The following is a 17,948-nucleotide window of genomic DNA, read 5'->3' on the forward strand; positions in this document are numbered from 1 at the left end:
AAAACTATCGATGGCTCTCATGCGATTTAATTTCATTGTACCCTTCAATACCACACAATATAGCATTAAGATCTCTGTCACAACATCTGGACAGATTCAGCACTTATGAAACTGAACTTAAGGATTTTATTTTGATGGCTGTACAGTTTCTCTTACAACACAATTATTTTACCTTTGATGGACAGTATTATTTGCAGTGTAGGGGAGTCAGTATGGGGGCTCGATTCTCCCCCTCGCTAGCTAACATTGTCATGGTGAGGTGGAAGGAACAGTTTTTATACGGTGATGCCAACCCATTCAGCAGCAGCAGCAGCAGCAGTAGCATCCTTTGGTATGGCAGTTACCTGGATGACATGCTACTGATTTGGGTTGGTCCACCAGAAGAAATCACGAACTTTTCTGCTTCACACCCAGAAGTTCCTGGGTTCAATCCCCAGTGAAACCAATCCGTTTTCGGTGTTGAAGTAATTTCCTATCAACCTGTAAAATATGAAATTCTTGGTTTCGTTGCCAAATGACAATACATTTTGGCTTGCATCACCAAGAGAACTACGATTTTGGGTTTCTTTTTTATTAACCATTTTAGCAGAAAACATCTTCCCATATTATAAATATCCTGTTTGTTTCAAAATATATAGTTCCCATAAATACAAAAGCAAATGACTAAACTATGTAGAAAAATGTAACACATTCAATGTAAGTTTCAATTTAAGCAAAATCCCTTTGTAGGAATAAAACTAGTAAAATATGTAATAAAAATTGTAAATGTTTCATTAACCAAAAAATACTTTCCTTCAGCAATGAAAAGGCCCCGTCAGTCACAATTTTGCTCTGCAAGCCAATACACAGTAACATTCCATCAGGTTTCATAGTGTAGTGGTCATCACGTCTGCCAAACACGCAGCAGGTCCTACGTTCAATCCGCAGTAAAACCAATCTGTTCATGGTGTTGAAATAAAACACGATCAACCTGTTATATATGAAGTTCTTGCTTTTGTTGCCGAATGACGGGATCTTTTAGCTTCCATCACCAACAGAGCTACGAATTTGTTTGTTTTTTTCCTGGTGGTCAAAACTTGTCTCTAATTGCCATTACTTCGCAAGGATTTCATAAAAAAAACATAAAAGGAGCACGAAATTACAATTAGATAATGTGCCAGTCTGGAACCTATCTGCTTATATCCTTTCAGAGAATCAAATTTCTCTATTAAGCAAGGGCTTGGGATTCTCACCTAATACTAATTTTGTTGTCTTCCATACCAGCTTAGACCTGAAAAAATTTGCCAGAAATATAACGTTAAAGCGACACTTCTTTCAAGATACAGAGACAACAGTAAATATCCAAAAGACTATTGTACCAACTGATAAACCTTATATTGCAAATGACTACCCATTGTTTCAAGAACAAAAAGCCATCATGGACCTCCGTCTTCTCCAGTCGGACCAGAATCAGCAATTTTACTCTGAAGACATTAGATCAAAAATTCAGTTGTCTAATTAGACATATTATCCAGTTCAATCATGACCAATGATAATGGACACTTTTCAAGAACTGATAGTCCAAGAATTAACAGAGCTGAGCAGGACATTCTCCCCCCACAGAGATAATCTCACAAAAGGAGAAAGAACCGCATTGTCTGAACTAATTCATAATACTAACATAGTGATCAGACAAGCAGATAAAGGAGGGTTGATTGTCCTGCTCGACTCTGGCCTATATAAGAAATTAACTCTCTCTGATCTACAGGACCTGGATACCTATGCTGAACTACAAAAGGATCCTACTGACCATTACAATATTCTTATGTTAAAAATCTTGGAAGATGGTGTTTGAATGGGAGCCATTGATAGTAAAATAAAAGACAATCTATTTGTGTCATTTCCTGTGGTACCAATACACCATTCATTACGTAAAATACATAAAAACATTTTTCCTCCCCCCCTCCGGCATAGGGTCTTTGGGGGAAAAATTAGGAGGTTGGGTGGATCAATTTTTGCAACCATTGGTTTATAACATCCCAGGTTTTATCAAAGACACGAAAGAGATTGTCAAAGCATTAGATAGATTTCATTGGCAAAAAAACTATCGATGGCTCTCATGCGATTTAATTTCATTGTACCCTTCAATACCACACAATATAGCATTAAGATCTCTGTCACAACATCTGGACAGATTCAGCACTTATGAAACTGAACTTAAGGATTTTATTTTGATGGCTGTACAGTTTCTCTTACAACACAATTATTTTACCTTTGATGGACAGTATTATTTGCAGTGTAGGGGAGTCAGTATGGGGGCTCGATTCTCCCCCTCGCTAGCTAACATTGTCATGGTGAGGTGGAAGGAACAGTTTTTATACGGTGATGCCAACCCATTCAGCAGCAGCAGCAGCAGCAGCAGTAGCATCCTTTGGTATGGCAGTTACCTGGATGACATGCTACTGATTTGGGTTGGTCCACCAGAAGAAATCACAAACTTTTCTGCTTCACACCCAGAAGTTCCTGGGTTCAATCCCCAGTGAAACCAATCCGTTTTCGGTGTTGAAGTAATTTCCTATCAACCTGTAAAATATGAAATTCTTGGTTTCGTTGCCAAATGACAATACATTTTGGCTTGCATCACCAAGAGAACTACGATTTTGGGTTTCTTTTTTATTAACCATTTTAGCAGAAAACATCTTCCCATATTATAAATATCCTGTTTGTTTCAAAATATATAGTTCCCATAAATACAAAAGCAAATGACTAAACTATGTAGAAAAATGTAACACATTCAATGTAAGTTTCAATTTAAGCAAAATCCCTTTGTAGGAATAAAACTAGTAAAATATGTAATAAAAATTGTAAATGTTTCATTAACCAAAAAATACTTTCCTTCAGCAATGAAAAGGCCCCGTCAGTCACAATTTTGCTCTGCAAGCCAATACACAGTAACATTCCATCAGGTTTCATAGTGTAGTGGTCATCACGTCTGCCAAACACGCAGCAGGTCCTACGTTCAATCCGCAGTAAAACCAATCTGTTCATGGTGTTGAAATAAAACACGATCAACCTGTTATATATGAAGTTCTTGCTTTTGTTGCCGAATGACGGGATCTTTTAGCTTCCATCACCAACAGAGCTACGAATTTGTTTTTTTTTTTCCTGGTGGTCAAAACTTGTCTCTAATTGCCATTACTTCGCAAGGATTTCATAAAAAAAACATAAAAGGAGCACGAAATTACAATTAGATAATGTGCCAGTCTGGAACCTATCTGCTTATATCCTTTCAGAGAATCAAATTTCTCTATTAAGCAAGGGCTTGGGATTCTCACCTAATACTAATTTTGTTGTCTTCCATACCAGCTTAGACCTGAAAAAATTTGCCAGAAATATAACGTTAAAGCGACACTTCTTTCAAGATACAGAGACAACAGTAAATATCCAAAAGACTATTGTACCAACTGATAAACCTTATATTGCAAATGACTACCCATTGTTTCAAGAACAAAAAGCCATCATGGACCTCCGTCTTCTCCAGTCGGACCAGAATCAGCAATTTTACTCTGAAGACATTAGATCAAAAATTCAGTTGTCTAATTAGACATATTATCCAGTTCAATCATGACCAATTCATGACCAATGATAATGGACACTTTTCAAGAACTGATAGTCCAAGAATTAACAGAGCTGAGCAGGACATTCTCCCCCCACAGAGATAATCTCACAAAAGGAGAAAGAACCGCATTGTCTGAACTAATTCATAATACTAACATAGTGATCAGACAAGCAGATAAAGGAGGGTTGATTGTCCTGCTCGACTCTGGCCTATATAAGAAATTAACTCTCTCTGATCTACAGGACCTGGATACCTATGCTGAACTACAAAAGGATCCTACTGACCATTACAATATTCTTATGTTAAAAATCTTGGAAGATGGTGTTTGAATGGGAGCCATTGATAGTAAAATAAAAGACAATCTATTTGTGTCATTTCCTGTGGTACCAATACACCATTCATTACGTAAAATACATAAAAACATTTTTCCTCCCCCCCTCCGGCATAGGGTCTTTGGGGGAAAAATTAGGAGGTTGGGTGGATCAATTTTTGCAACCATTGGTTTATAACATCCCAGGTTTTATCAAAGACACGAAAGAGATTGTCAAAGCATTAGATAGATTTCATTGGCAAAAAAACTATCGATGGCTCTCATGCGATTTAATTTCATTGTACCCTTCAATACCACACAATATAGCATTAAGATCTCTGTCACAACATCTGGACAGATTCAGCACTTATGAAACTGAACTTAAGGATTTTATTTTGATGGCTGTACAGTTTCTCTTACAACACAATTATTTTACCTTTGATGGACAGTATTATTTGCAGTGTAGGGGAGTCAGTATGGGGGCTCGATTCTCCCCCTCGCTAGCTAACATTGTCATGGTGAGGTGGAAGGAACAGTTTTTATACGGTGATGCCAACCCATTCAGCAGCAGCAGCAGCAGCAGCAGTAGCATCCTTTGGTATGGCAGTTACCTGGATGACATGCTACTGATTTGGGTTGGTCCACCAGAAGAAATCACAAACTTTTCTGCTTCACACCCAGAAGTTCCTGGGTTCAATCCCCAGTGAAACCAATCCGTTTTCGGTGTTGAAGTAATTTCCTATCAACCTGTAAAATATGAAATTCTTGGTTTCGTTGCCAAATGACAATACATTTTGGCTTGCATCACCAAGAGAACTACGATTTTGGGTTTCTTTTTTATTAACCATTTTAGCAGAAAACATCTTCCCATATTATAAATATCCTGTTTGTTTCAAAATATATAGTTCCCATAAATACAAAAGCAAATGACTAAACTATGTAGAAAAATGTAACACATTCAATGTAAGTTTCAATTTAAGCAAAATCCCTTTGTAGGAATAAAACTAGTAAAATATGTAATAAAAATTGTAAATGTTTCATTAACCAAAAAATACTTTCCTTCAGCAATGAAAAGGCCCCGTCAGTCACAATTTTGCTCTGCAAGCCAATACACAGTAACATTCCATCAGGTTTCATAGTGTAGTGGTCATCACGTCTGCCAAACACGCAGCAGGTCCTACGTTCAATCCGCAGTAAAACCAATCTGTTCATGGTGTTGAAATAAAACACGATCAACCTGTTATATATGAAGTTCTTGCTTTTGTTGCCGAATGACGGGATCTTTTAGCTTCCATCACCAACAGAGCTACGAATTTGTTTTTTTTTTTCCTGGTGGTCAAAACTTGTCTCTATTTGCCATTACTTTGCAGAATTTCAAAGGGTTCATAGTGTAGTGGTCATCGCATCTGCTTCAAATGCTGAAGGTCCTGGGTTCAATCCTCAGTAAAACCAATCCATTTTTGGTGTTGACGTAATTTCCTATCGACTTGTAATATATGAAATTCTTGGTTTCGTTGCCAAATGACAATACATTTTGGCTTCCATCACCAAGAGAACTACGATTTTGGGTTTCTTTTTTATTGACCATTTAAGCAGAAAACATAATCCCATATTATAAAAATCCTGTTTGTTTCAAAAAATATATGGTTCCCATAAATACAAAAGCAAACGACTAAACTTTGTAGAAAAAAATAACACATTCAATGTAAACTTCTATTTAAGCAAAATCCGTTTGTAGGAATAAAACTGGTAAAATATTTAATAAAAATTGTAAATGTTTCATTAATCAAAAATACTTTCCTTCAGCAATTAAAAGGCCCCGTCAGTCACAATTCTGCTCTGCAAGCCAATACACAGTAGCTTTCTGTCAGGTTTCATAGTGTAGTGGTCATCACGTCTGTTTAACACGCTGAAGGTCCTTTGTTCAATCTCCAGTAAAACCAATCTGTTCTTGATGTTGAAATAATACCCTATCAAACTACAAAATATGAAGTTCTTGGCTTTGTTGCCAAATGATCGGATGTTTTGGCTTCCATCACCAACAGAACTACGAATTATTATTTTTTTTCCTGGCAGTCAAAACTTGTCTCTAATTGACATTACTTTGCAGTATTTCACAGGTTTTCTAGTGTGGTGATCATCAAGTCTGCTTCACATGCAGAAGGTCCTGAGTTCAATCCCCACTGAAACCTATCCGTTTTCGGAGTTTAAGTTATTTCCTATCGACTTGTAATATATGAAATTATTGGTTTCGTTGCCAAATGACAATACATTTTGGCTTCCATCACCAAGAGAACTACGATTTTGGGTTTCTTTTTTATTGACAATTTTAGCAGAAAACTTAATCCCATATTATAAAAATCCTGTTTGTTTTAAAATATATAGTTCCCATAAATACAAAAGCAAACGACTAAACTATGTAGAAAAAAATAACACATTTAATGTAAACTTCAATTTAAGCAAAATCCCTTTGTAGGAATAAAACTGGTAAAATATGTAATAAAAATTGTAAATGTTTCATTAACCAAAAATACTTTCTTTCAGCAATAAAAAGGCCCCGTCAGTCACAATTCTGCTCTGCTAGCCAATACACAGTAACTTTTCATCAGGATTCATAGTGTAGTGGTCATCATGTCTGCTTAACACGTAGAGGGTCCTGGGTTTAATCCCCAGTAAAACCATTCTGTTCTTGGTGTTGAAATCATACCCTATCAAACTACAATATATGAAGTTCTTGGCTTTGTTGCAGAATGATGGGATGTTTTGGCTTCCATCACCAACAGAACTAAGAATTTTTTTTTTTCTCCCTGGCGGTCAAAACTCGTCTCCAATTGCCATTGTTTTGCAGGATTTCACAGGTTTCATAGTGTAGTGGTCATCACGTCTGCTTAATACGCAGAAGGTCCTGGGTTCAATCCCCAGTGAAACCAGTCTCTTCTTGGTGTTGAAATAATACCCTATCCAACTGCAATACATGAAGTTCTTGGCTTTGTTGCCGAATGACGGGATGTTTTAGCTTCCATAACCAACGGAACTACGATTTTTTTTTTTTTTCTGGCAGTCAAATTTCGTCTCTAATTGCCATTACTTTGCAGGAATCACAGGTTTTAAAGTGTGGTGGTCATCAAGTCTGCTTCAATTGCAGAACGTTCTGGGTTCAATACCCAGTGAAACCAATCTGTTTTCGGTGTTGAAGTAATTTCCTATCAACCTGTAAGGTATGAAATTCTTGGTTTCGTTGCCAAATGACAATACATTTTGGCTTCTATCACAAGGAGAACTACGATTTTGCGTTTCTTTTTTATTGAACATTTTAGCAGAAAACATAATCCCATATTATAACAATCCTGTTTGTTTCAAAATTTATAGTTCCCATAAATACAAAAGCAAACGATTAAACTGTGTAGAAAAAAGTAACACATTCAATGTAAACTTCAATTTAAGCAATATCCCTTTGTAGGAATAAAACTGGTAAAATATGTAATAAAAATTGTAAATGTTTCATTACCAAAAACACTTTTCTTCAGCAATAAAAAGGCCCCATCAGTTACAATTCTGCTCTGCTTGCCAATACACAGTAACTTTCCAGAAGGTTTCAAAGTGTAGTAGTCATCACATCTGCTTAACACTGGTTCAATCCCCAGTAAAAGCAATCTGTTCTTGGTGTTGAAATAATACCCTATCAAACTACAATATATGAAGTTCTTGGCTTTGTTGCCGAATGATGGGATGTTTTGGCTTCCATCACCAACAGAACTAATAATTTTTTTCCCCTGGCTTTCAAAACTCGTTTTCAATTGCCATTGCTTTGCAGGATTTCACAGGTTTCATAGTGTAGTGGTCATCACGTCTGCTTCACACGCAGAAGGTCCTGGGTTCAATCCCCAGTGAAACCAATCTGTTTTTCGCTTTTGAAGTAATTTGCTATCAACAGGATTTCACAGGTTATATAGTGTAGTGGTCATCACGTCTGCTTAACACGCAGAAGGTCCTGTGTTTAATCCCCAGTAAAACCAGTCTGTTCTTGGTGTTAAAATAATACCCTATCCAACTGCAATACATGAAGTTCTTGGCTTTGTTGCCGAATGACGGGATGTTTTAGCTTCCATAACCAACAGAACTATGAATTTTTTTTTTTCCTGGCAGTCAAATTTCGTCTCTAATTGCCATTACTTTGCAGGAATCACAGGTTTTAAAGTGTGGTGGTCATCAAGTCTGCTTCATATGCAGAACGTTCTGGGTTCAATACCCAGTGAAACCTATATGTTTTCGGTGTTGAAGTAATTTCCTATCAACCTGTAAAGTATGAAATTCTTGGTTTCGTTGCCAAATGACAATACATTTTGGCTTCTATCACAAGGAGAACTACGATTTTGGGCTTCTTTTTTATTGAACATTTTAGCAGAAAACATAATCCCATATTATAACAATCCTGTTTGTTTCAAAATGTATAGTTCCCATAAATACAAAAGCAAACGATTAAACTGTGTAGAAAAAAGTAACACATTCAATGTAATCTTCAATTTAAGCAATATCCCTTTGTAGGAATAAAACTGGTAAAATATGTAATAAAAATTGTAAATGTTTCATTACCAAAAACACTTTTCTTCAGCAATAAAAAGGCCCCATCAGTTACAATTCTGCTCTGCTTGTCAATACACAGTAACTTTCCAGAAGGTTTCATAGTGTAGTAGTCATCACGTCTGCTTAACACTGGTTCAATCCCCAGTAAAAGCAATCTGTTCTTGGTGTTGGAATAATACCCTATCAAACTACAATATATGAAGTTCTTGGCTTTGTTGCCGAATGATGGGATGTTTTGGCTTCCATCACCAACAGAACTAATAATTTTTTTCCCCTGGCGGTCAAAACTCGTTTTCAATTGCCATTGCTTTTCAGGATTTCACAGGTTTCATAGTGTAGTGGTCATCACGTCTGCTTCACACGCAGAAGGTCCTGGGTTCAATCCCCAGTGAAACCAATCCGTTTTTCGCTTTTGAAGTAATTTGCTATCAACAGGATTTCACAGGTTTTATAGTGTAGTGGTCATCACGTCTGCTTAACACGCAGAAGGTCCTGGGTTTAATCCCCAGTAAAAACCAGTCTGTTCTTGGTGTTGAAATAATACCCTATCCAACTGCAATACATGAAGTTCTTGGCTTTGTTGCCAAATGACGGGATGTTTTAGCTTCCATAACCAACAGAACTACGAATTTTTTTTTCTCCTGGCAGTCAAATTTCGTCTCTAATTGCCATTACTTTGCAGGAATCACAGGTTTTAAAGTGTGGTGGTCATCAAGTCTGCTTCATATGCAGAACGTTCTGGGTTCAATACCCAGTGAAACCAATCTGTTTTCGGTGTTGAAGTAATTTCCTATCAACCTGTAAAGTATGAAATTCTTGGTTTCGTTGCCAAATGACTATACCTTTTGGCTTCTATCACAAGGAGAACTACGATTTTGGGTTTCTTTTTTATTGAACATTTTAGCAGAAAACATAATCCCATATTATAACAATCCTGTTTGTTTCAAAATTTATATTTCCCATAAATACAAAAGCAAACGATTAAACTGTGTAGAAAAAAGTAACACATTCAATGTAATCTTCAATTTAAGCAATATCTCTTTGTAGGAATAAAACTGGTAAAATATGTAATAAAAATTGTAAATGTTTCATTACCAAAAACACTTTTCTTCAGCAATAAAAAGGCCCCATCAGTTACAATTCTGCTCTGCTTGCCAATACACAGTAACTTTCCAGAAGGTTTCATAGTGTAGTAGTCATCACGTCTGCTTAACACTGGTTCAATCCCCAGTAAAAGCAATCTGTTCTTTGTGTTGAAATAATACCCTATCAAACTACAATATATGAAGTTCTTGGCTTTGTTGCCGAATGATGGGATGTTTTGGCTTCCATCACCAACAGAACTAATATTTTTTTTCCCCTGGCTTTCAAAACTCGTTTTCAATTGCCATTGCTTTGCAAGATTTCACAGGATTCATAGTGTAGTGGTCATCACGTCTGCTTCACACGCAGAAGGTAATGGGTTCAATCCCCAGTGAAACCAATCCGTTTTCGCTGTTGAAGTAATTTTCTATCAACAGGATTTCACAGGTTTCATAGTGTAGTGGTCATCACGTCTGCTTAACACGCAGAAGGTCCTGGGTTTAATCTTCAGTAAAACCAGTCTGTTCTTGGTCTTGAAATAATACCTTATCCAACTGCAATACATGAAGTTCTCGGCTTTGTTGCCGAATGACGGGATGTTTTAGCTTCCATAACCAACAGAACTACGAATTTTTTTTTTCCTGGCAGTCAAATTTCGTCTCTAATTGCCATTACTTTGCAGGAATCACAGGTTTTAAAGTGTGGTGGTCATCAAATCTGCTTCATATGCAGAACGTTCTGGGTTCAATACCCAGTGAAACCAATCTGTTTTCGGTGTTGAAGTAATTTCCTATCAACCTGTAAAGTATGAAATTCTTGGTTTCGTTGCCAAATGACTATACATTTTGGCTTCTATCACAAGGAGAACTACGATTTTGGGTTTCTTTTTTATTGAACATTTTAGCAGAAAACATAATCCCATATTATAACAATCCTGTTTGTTTCAAAATGTATAGTTCCCATAAATACAAAAGCAAACGATTAAACTGTGTAGAAAAAAGTAACACATTCAATGTAAACTTCAATTTAAGCAATATCCCTTTGTAGGAATAAAACTGGTAAAATATGTAATAAAAATTGTAAATGTTTCATTACCAAAAACACTTTTCTTCAGCAATAAAAAGACCCCATCAGTTACAATTCTGCTCTGCTTGACAATACACAGTAACTTTCCAGAAGGTTTCATAGTGTAGTAGTCATCACGTCTGCTTAACACTGGTTCAATCCCCAGTAAAAGCAATCTGTTCTTGGTGTTGAAATAATACCCTATCAAACTACAATATATGAAGTTCTTGGCTTTGTTGCCGAATGATGGGATGTTTTGGCTTCCATCACCAACAGAACTAATAATTTTTTTCCCCTGGCGGTCAAAACTCGTTTTCAATTGCCATTGCTTTGCAGGATTTCACAGGTTTCATAGTGTAGTGGTCATCACGTCTGCTTCACACGCAGAAGGTCCTGGGTTCAATCCCCAGTGAAACCAATCTGTTTTCGCTGTTGAAGTAATTTGCTATCAACCTGTAATATATAAAATTCTTGGTTTCGTTGCCAAATGACAATACATTTTGGCTTCCATCACAAAGAGAACTACTATTTTGGGTTTCTTTTTTATTGTCCATTTTAGCAGAAAACATAATCCCATATTATAAAAATCCTGTATGTTTAAAAATATATAGTTCCCATAAATACAAAAGCAATTGACTAAACTGTGTAGAAAAAAGTAACACATTCAATGTAAACTTCAATTTATGCAATATCCCTTTGTAGGAATAAAACTGGTAAAATATGTAATAAAAATTGTAAATGTTTCATTACCAAAAATACTTTCCTTCAGCAATAAAAAGGCCCCGTCAGTCACAATTCTGCTCTGCTAGCCAATACACAGTAACTTTTCATCAGGTTTCATAGTGTAGTTTTCAGCACGTCTGCTTAACACGCAGAAGGTCCTGGGTTCAATCCCCAGTGAAACCAATTTCTTCTTGGTGTTGAAATAATACCCTATCCAACTACAATATATGAATTTCTTGGCTTTGTTGCCGAATAACAGGATGTTTTGTCTTCCATCACCAACAGAACTTTGAATTTTTTTTTTTTTCCCTGGCGGTCAAAACTCGTCTCCAATTGCCATTGCTTTGCAGGATTTCACAGGTTTCATAGTGTAGTGGTTATCACGTCTGCTTAAAACGCAGAAGGTCCTGGGTTCAATCCCCAGTGAAACCAGTCTCTTCTTGGCATTGAAGTAATACCCTATCCAACTGCAATACATGAAGTTCTTGGCTTTGTTGCCGAATGACGGGATGTCTTAGCTTCCATAACCAACGGAACTACGAATTTTTTTTTTTCCTGGCAGTCAAATTTCGTCTCTAATTGCCATTACTTTGCAGGAATCACAGGTTTTAAAGTGTGGTGGTCATCAAGTCTGCTTCATATGCAGAACGTTCTGGGTTCAATACCCAGTGAAACCAATCTGTTTTTGGTGTTGAAGTAATTTCCTATCAACCTGTAAAGTATGAAATTCTTGGTTTCGTTGCCAAATGACAATACATTTTGGCTTCTATCACAAGGAGAACTACGATTTTGGGTTTCTTTTTTATTGAACATTTTAGCAGAAAACATAATCCCATATTATAACAATCCTGTTTGTTTCAAAATTTATAGTTCCCATAAATACAAAAGCAAACGATTGAACTGTGTAGAAAAAAGTAACACATTCAATGTAAACTTCAATTTAAGCAATATCCCTTTGTAGGAATAAAAGTGGTAAAATATGTAATAAAAATTGTAAATGTTTCATTACCAAAAATACTTTCCTTCAGCAATAAAAAGGCCCCGTCAGTCACAATTCTGCTCTGCTAGCCAATACACAGTAACTTTTCATTAAGATTCATAGTGTAGTGGTCATCACGTCTGCTTAACACGCAGAAAGTCCTGGGTTTAATCCCCAGTAAAACCAGTCTGTTCTTGGTGTTGGAATAATACCTTATCCAACTACAATACATGAAGTTCTTGGCTTTGTTGCCGAATGACGGGATGTTTTAGCTTCCATAACCAACAGAACTACGAATTTTTTTTTATTTCCTGGCAGTCAAAACTCGTCTCTAATTGCCATTACTTTGCAGGATTTCACAGGTTTTAAAGTGTGGTGGTCATCAAGTCTGCTTCATATGCAGAACGTTCTGCATTCAATACCCAGTTAAACCAATCTGTTTTCGGTGTTGAAGTAATTTCCTATCAACCTGTAAAGTATGAAATTCTTGGTTTCGTTGCCAAATGACAATACATTTTGGCTTCTATCACAAGGAGAACTACGATTTTGGGTTTCTTTTTTATTGAACATTTTAGCAGAAAACATAATCCCATATTATAAAAAAACCTGTTTGTTTTAAAATATATAGTTCCCATAAATACAAAAGCAAACGACTAAACTATGTAGAAAAAAGTAACACATTCAATGTAAACTTCAATTTAAGCAATATCCCTTTGTAGGAATAAAACTCGTAAAATATGTAATAAAAATTGGAAATGTTTCATTACCAAAAATACTTTCCTTCAGCAATAAAAAGGCCCTGTCAGTCACAATTCTGCTCTGCTAGCCAATACACAGTAACTTTTCATCAGGATTCATAGTGTAGTGGTCATCATGTCTGCTTAACACGTAGAAGGTCCTGGGTTTAATCCCCAGTAAAACCAGTCTGTTCTTGGTGTTGAAATAATACCCTATCAAACTACAATATATGAATTTCTTGGCTTTGTTGCAGAATGATGGGATGTTTTGGCTTCCATCACCAACAGAACTAAGAATTTTTTTTTTTTCCCTGGCGGTCAAAACTCGTCTCCAATTGCCATTGCTTTGCAGGATTTCACAGGTTTCATAGTATAGTGGTCATCACGTCTGCTTCACACGCAGAAGGTCCTGGGTTCAATCCCCAGTGAAACCAATCCGTTTTCGCTGTTGAAGTAATTTGCTATCAACAGGATTTCACAGGTTTCATAGTGTAGTGGTCATCACGTCTGCTTAACACGCAGAAGGTCCTGGGTTTAATCCCCCGTAAAACCAGTCTGTTCTTGGTGTTGAAATAATACCTTATCCAACTACAATACATGAAGTTCTTGGCTTTGTTGCCGAATGACGGGATGTTTTAGCTTCCATAACCAACAGAACTACGAATTTTTTTTTTTCCTGGCAGTCAAATTTCGTCTCTAATTGCCATTACTTTGCAGGAATTACAGGTTTTAAAGTGTGGTGGTCATCAAGTCTGCTTCATATGCAGAACGTTCTGGGTTCAATACCCAGTGAAACCAATCTGTTTTCGGTGTTGAAGTAATTTCCTATCAACCTGTAAAGTATGAAATTCTTGTTTTCGTTTCCAAATGACTATACATTTTGGCTTCTATCACAAGGAGAACTACGATTTTGGGTTTCTTTTTTATTGAACATTTTAGCAGAAAACATAATCCCATATTATAACAATCCTGTTTGTTTCAAAATTTATAGTTCCCATAAATACAAAAGCAAACGATTAAACTGTGTAGAAAAAAGTAACACATTCAATGTAATCTTCAATTTAAGCAATATCCCTTTGTAGGAATAAAACTGGTAAAATATGTAATAAAAATTGTAAATGTTTCATTACCAAAAACACTTTTCTTCAGGAATAAAAAGGCCCCATCAGTTACAAATCTGCTCTGCTTGCCAATACACAGTAACTTTCCAGAAGGTTTTATAGTGTAGTAGTCATCACGTCTGCTTAACACTGGTTCAATCCCCAGTAAAAGCAATCTGTTCTTGGTGTTGAAATAATACCCTATCAAACTACAATATATGAAGTTCTTGGCTTTGTTGCCGAATGATGGGATGTTTTGGCTTCCATCACCAACAGAACTAATAATTTTTTTCCCCTGGCTGTGAAAACTCGTTTTCAATTGCCATTGCATTGCAGGATTTCACAGGTTTCATAGTGTAGTGGTCATCACGTCTGCTTCACACGCAGAAGGTCCTGGGTTCTATCCCCAGTGAAACCAATCTGTTTTCGCTGTTGAAGTAATTTGCTATCAACCTGTAAAGTATGAAATTCTTGGTTTCGTTGCCAAATGACAATACATTTTGGCTTCTATCACAAGGAGAACTACGATTTTGGGTTTCTTTTTTATTGAACATTTTAGCAGAAACATAATCCCATATTATAACAATCCTGTTTGTTTCAAAATTTATAGTTCCCATAAATACAAAAGCAAACGATTGAACTGTGTAGTAAAAAGTAACACATTCAATGTAAACTTCAATTTAAGCAATATCCCTTTGTAGGAATAAAAGTGGTAAAATATGTAATAAAAATTGTAAATGTTTCATTACCAAAAATACTTTCCTTCAGCAATAAAAAGGCCCCGTCAGTCACAATTCTGCTCTGCTAGCCAATACACAGTAACTTTTCATTAAGATTCATAGTGTAGTGGTCATCACGTCTGCTTAACACGCAGAAAGTCCTGGGTTTAATCCCCAGTAAAACCAGTCTGTTCTTGGTGTTGGAATAATACCTTATCCAACTACAATACATGAAGTTCTTGGCTTTGTTGCCGAATGACGGGATTTTTTAGCTTCCATAACCAACAGAACTACGAATTTTTTTTTTTTCCTGGCAGTCAAAACTCGTCTCTAATTGCCATTACTTTGCAGGATTTCACATGTTTTAAAGTGTGGTGGTCATCAAGTCTGCTTCATATGCAGAACGTTCTGCATTCAATACCCAGTTAAACCAATCTGTTTTCGGTGTTGAAGTAATTTCCTATCAACCTGTAAAGTATGAAATTCTTGGTTTCGTTGCCAAATGACAATACATTTTGGCTTCTATCACAAGGAGAACTACGATTTTGGGTTTCTTTTTTATTGAACATTTTAGCAGAAAACATAATCCCATATTATAAAAAAACCTGTTTGTTTTAAAATATATAGTTCCCATAAATACAAAAGCAAACGACTAAACTATGTAGAAAAAAGTAACACATTCAATGTAAACTTCAATTTAAGCAATATCCCTTTGTAGGAATAAAACTCGTAAAATATGTAATAAAAATTGGAAATGTTTCATTACCAAAAATACTTTCCTTCAGCAATAAAAAGGCCCTGTCAGTCACAATTCTGCTCTGCTAGCCAATACACAGTAACTTTTCATCAGGATTCATAGTGTAGTGGTCATCATGTCTGCTTAACACGTAGAAGGTCCTGGGTTTAATCCCCAGTAAAACCAGTCTGTTCTTGGTGTTGAAATAATACCCTATCAAACTACAATATATGAATTTCTTGGCTTTGTTGCAGAATGATGGGATGTTTTGGCTTCCATCACCAACAGAACTAAGAATTTTTTTTTTTTCCCTGGCGGTCAAAACTCGTCTCCAATTGCCATTGCTTTGCAGGATTTCACAGGTTTCATAGTATAGTGGTCATCACGTCTGCTTCACACGCAGAAGGTCCTGGGTTCAATCCCCAGTGAAACCAATCCGTTTTCGCTGTTGAAGTAATTTGCTATCAACAGGATTTCACAGGTTTCATAGTGTAGTGGTCATCACGTCTGCTTAACACGCAGAAGGTCCTGGGTTTAATCCCCCGTAAAACCAGTCTGTTCTTGGTGTTGAAATAATACCTTATCCAACTACAATACATGAAGTTCTGGGCTTTGTTGCCGAATGACGGGATGTTTTAGCTTCCATAACCAACAGAACTACGAATTTTTTTTTTTCCTGGCAGTCAAATTTCGTCTCTAATTGCCATTACTTTGCAAGAATTACAGGTTTTAAAGTGTGGTGGTCATCAAGTCTGCTTCATATGCAGAACGTTCTGGGTTCAATACCCAGTGAAACCAATCTGTTTTCGGTGTTGAAGTAATTTCCTATCAACCTGTAAAGTATGAAATTCTTGTTTTCGTTTCCAAATGACTATACATTTTGGCTTCTATCACAAGGAGAACTACGATTTTGGGTTTCTTTTTTATTGAACATTTTAGCAGAAAACATAATCCCATATTATAACAATCCTGTTTGTTTCAAAATTTATAGTTCCCATAAATACAAAAGCAAACGATTAAACTGTGTAGAAAAAAGTAACACATTCAATGTAATCTTCAATTTAAGCAATATCCCTTTGTAGGAATAAAACTGGTAAAATATGTAATAAAAATTGTAAATGTTTCATTACCAAAAACACTTTTCTTCAGCAATAAAAAGTCCCCGTCAGTTACAATTCTGCTCTGCTTGCCAATACATAGTAACTTTCCAGAAGGTTTCATAGTGTAGTAGTCATCACGTCTGCTTAACACTGGTTCAATCCCCAGTAAAAGCAATCTGTTCTTGGTGTTGAAATAATACCCTATCAAACTACAATATATGAAGTTCTTGGCTTTGTTGCCGAATGATGGGATGTTTTGGCTTCCATCACCAACAGAACTAATAATTTTTTTCCCCTGGCGGTCAAAACTCGTTTTCAATTGCCATTGCTTTGCAGGATTTCACAGGTTTCATATTGTAGTGGTCCTCACATCTGCTTCACACGCAGAAGGTCCTGGGTTCAATCCCCAGTGAAACCAATCTGTTTTCGCTGTTGAAGTAATTTGCTATCAACAGGATTTCACAGGTTTTATAGTGTAGTGGTCATCACGTCTGCTTAACACGCAGAAGGTCCTGGGTTTAATCCCCAGTAAAAACCAGTCTGTTCTTGGTGTTGAAATAATACCCTATCCAACTGCAATACATGAAGTTCTTGGCTTTGTTGCCGAATGACGGGATGTTTTAGCTTCCATAACCAACAGAACTACGAATTTTTTTTTTTCCTGGCAGTCAAATTTCGTCTCTAATTGCCTTTACTTTGCAGGAATCACCGGTTTTAAAGTGTGGTGGTCATCAAGTTTGCTTCATATGCAGAACGTTCTAGGTTCAATACCCAGTGAAACCAATCTGTTTTCGCTGTTGAAGTAATTTGCTATCAACCTGTAATATATAAAATTCTTGGTTTCGTTGCCAAATGACAATACATTTTGGCTTCCATCACAAAGAGAACTACTATTTTGGGTTTCTTTTTTATTGTCCATTTTAGCAGAAAACATAATCCCATATTATAAAAATCCTGTTTGTTTAAAAATATATAGTTCCCATAAATACAAAATCAAACGACTAAACTGTGTAGAAAAAAGTAACACCTTCAATGTAAACTTCAATTTAAGCAATATCCCTTTGTAGGAATAAAACTGGTAAAATATGTAATAAAAATTGTAAATGTTTCATTATCAAAAATACTTTCCTTCAGCAATAAAAAGGCCCTGTCAGTCACAATTCTGCTCTGCTAGCCAATACACAGTAACTTTTCATCAGGATTCATAGTGTAGT

The 17,948-nt window shown here is 36.2% G+C and overlaps 5 non-coding genes across 5 annotated transcripts; all 5 read left to right on the forward strand.

Annotated features, from left to right (window-relative positions):
• The first annotated feature begins 6,765 nt into the window (after nt 1-6,765).
• Nucleotides 6,766-6,838, forward strand: TRNAI-AAU (transfer RNA isoleucine (anticodon AAU)). The gene has a single exon. It is a non-coding gene; the product is annotated as a tRNA-Ile (tRNA).
• An 893-nt stretch (nt 6,839-7,731) lies between these two features.
• Nucleotides 7,732-7,804, forward strand: TRNAV-CAC (transfer RNA valine (anticodon CAC)). Its single transcript has one exon. It is a non-coding gene; the product is annotated as a tRNA-Val (tRNA).
• Nucleotides 7,805-8,816: 1,012 nt separating this feature from the next.
• On the forward strand, nt 8,817-8,889 carry TRNAV-CAC (transfer RNA valine (anticodon CAC)). Its single transcript has one exon. It is a non-coding gene; the product is annotated as a tRNA-Val (tRNA).
• A 2,096-nt stretch (nt 8,890-10,985) lies between these two features.
• TRNAV-CAC (transfer RNA valine (anticodon CAC)) lies at nt 10,986-11,058 on the forward strand. Its single transcript has one exon. It is a non-coding gene; the product is annotated as a tRNA-Val (tRNA).
• Nucleotides 11,059-11,722: 664 nt separating this feature from the next.
• Nucleotides 11,723-11,795, forward strand: TRNAF-AAA (transfer RNA phenylalanine (anticodon AAA)). The gene has a single exon. It is a non-coding gene; the product is annotated as a tRNA-Phe (tRNA).
• The last annotated feature ends 6,153 nt before the right edge of the window (nt 11,796-17,948 follow it).

This window comes from Anomaloglossus baeobatrachus, chromosome 2 (genome assembly GCF_048569485.1).
Source record: "Anomaloglossus baeobatrachus isolate aAnoBae1 chromosome 2, aAnoBae1.hap1, whole genome shotgun sequence".
Classification (NCBI taxonomy): Eukaryota; Metazoa; Chordata; class Amphibia; order Anura; family Aromobatidae; genus Anomaloglossus; species Anomaloglossus baeobatrachus.